Genomic DNA, 2,500 nt, shown 5'->3' on the forward strand with positions numbered 1-2,500 from the left:
ACACTGGGAATTCATTTCCCACCATCTGTTCTCGGGTCAGAATATATATAAATATATATATATATATATAAATATATATATATATATATATATATATATATATAAATATATATATATATAAATATATATATATATATATATATATATATATATATATATATATATATATATATATATATATATATATATACATATTTCCACTTCTCCACCAGGCTATGCAGTAACTCGTCAATCTCCAAACAAACTTCTCTGAAGCTCCCAGAGCTGATTTTACTTGTTTTTAAATGTTTTTAAATATATATATCTATATATAGATATAGATATATAGATATATATCTATATCTATATATATATATCTATATATCACATCACACACCTCCTGCTGATTATAGTTTGAATGAGTTCAGGTGGATTCAGGCAGCAGGATGTTTGTTTGTTGTTGTTTATTTGAACATGGAGCACAGTGTATCCGATATCAAACACCTCGTTGGGGTCAGACTTCACTGGCGTGACCTTTGACCCTTGTGTTGTTTTTGTTTACCTGCTCCACATCCAGCCTTTTTGTTTTGTTTGTTTGTTTGTTTGTTTGTTTGAACAACAGGACCTTTTCACGCTTGTGTGTTTGATTTGTACAGAGATTTGTAAATAATATTAATATGATATATTCTACACCAGCAAATCTGTTGTTTTGGTTGTTTCAACGGTTCCAAAGCCACTAGAAATAAATAATAATAATAATAACTGTTTATTATTGATCCTCATCAAAACCATAATTGTCACTTTAATATAATTCATCTCCATTTGACTGGAACAAGTTGTACTGATGAACAAGTGAAGGATCTGGGTCTGGTTCCTGGTCTGGGTCTGGATCTGGTTCCTGGTCTGGATCTGGATCTGGTTCCTGGTCTGGATCTGGATCTGGTTCCTGGTCTGGTTTCTGGTCTTGGTCTGGATCTGGTTCCTGGTCTGGGTCTGGATCTGGTTCCTGGTCTGGTTTCTGGTCTTGGTCTGGATCTGGTTCCTGGTCTGGGTCTGGATCTGGTTCCTGGTCTGGGTCTGGATCCTGGTCTGGGTCTGGGGGGCGCTTTGGGACCAGAGCTGGGTGTTGGAGGCAGTTCTTTTAACTTGAAATAAAGAGTTAAAAATAAACAAGATTTGTTTGTTGTTTGTTTTTTTCTAAAATGGAATTAAACTGAAACTGGATGAGTTTCGTGTTCCGGATCTTTGTTCACTCGTAAAATTAAAATAAGACGAGATAAGAACCCCAAGACAGATGATTTGATGTGTGTGTGTATATATATATATATATATATATATATATATACACATACATACACATGTATATGTATGTATATATATATATATAATACATATATATGTATATATATTTACATGTATGTATATGTATTATATATATATATATGTGTATATTTATATATATATGTGTGTATATATATATGTATATTTATATATATATATGTGTGTTATTATTAAAAAGGTTATAGGTTATACATCATAAAAAGTTCACAAGAGTAAACAAAGCCGTTAGCCGTTAGCTCGCTGTAGCTCACAGTCATCAGCTAACGTTCATTGTTTAGCTTTAGCATTAGCTTCAGCTAGCTTTATGTTATGCTGAAATAGTCAAATGTGTTTTAATACATGTTAATAAAGTACTGCTGTGTTTAATGACAGTGTTGTGTAACTGTACACACATTATGACAAGTAAACACATTATGACACAAGTAAACAAATTATGACAAGTAAACACATTATGACATGTAAACAAATTATGACACAAGTAAACACATTATGACAAGTAAACACATTATGACAAGTAAACACATTATGACACAAGTAAACACATTATGACAAGTAAACACATTATGACATGTAAACAAATTATGACACAAGTAAACACATTATGACAAGTAAACACATTATGACAAGTAAACACATTATGACAAGTAAACACATTATGACACAAGTAAACACATTATGACAAGTAAACACATTATGACAAATAAACACATTATGACACAAGTAAACAAATTATGACAAATAAACACATTATGACACAAGTAAACACATTATGACAAGTAAACACATTATGACAAATAAACACATTATGACAAGTAAACACATTATGACAAGTAAACACATTATGACACAAGTAAACAAATTATGACAAGTAAACACATTATGACAAGTAAACACATTATGACAAATAAACACATTATGACAAGTAAACACATTATGACACAAGTAAACACATTATGACAAGTAAACACATTATGACACAAGTAAACACATTATGACACAAGTAAACACATTATGACAAGTAAACACATTATGACACAAGTAAACACATTATGACAAATAAACACATTATGACACAAGTAAACACATTATGACACAAGTAAACACATTATGACACAAGTAAACACATTATGACATGTAAACAAATTATGACATGTAAACACATTATGACACAATTATGTGT

The sequence above is a fragment of the Cyclopterus lumpus genome, chromosome 15 (genome assembly GCF_009769545.1).
Source record: "Cyclopterus lumpus isolate fCycLum1 chromosome 15, fCycLum1.pri, whole genome shotgun sequence".
In the NCBI taxonomy this organism is placed as follows: domain Eukaryota; kingdom Metazoa; phylum Chordata; class Actinopteri; order Perciformes; family Cyclopteridae; genus Cyclopterus; species Cyclopterus lumpus.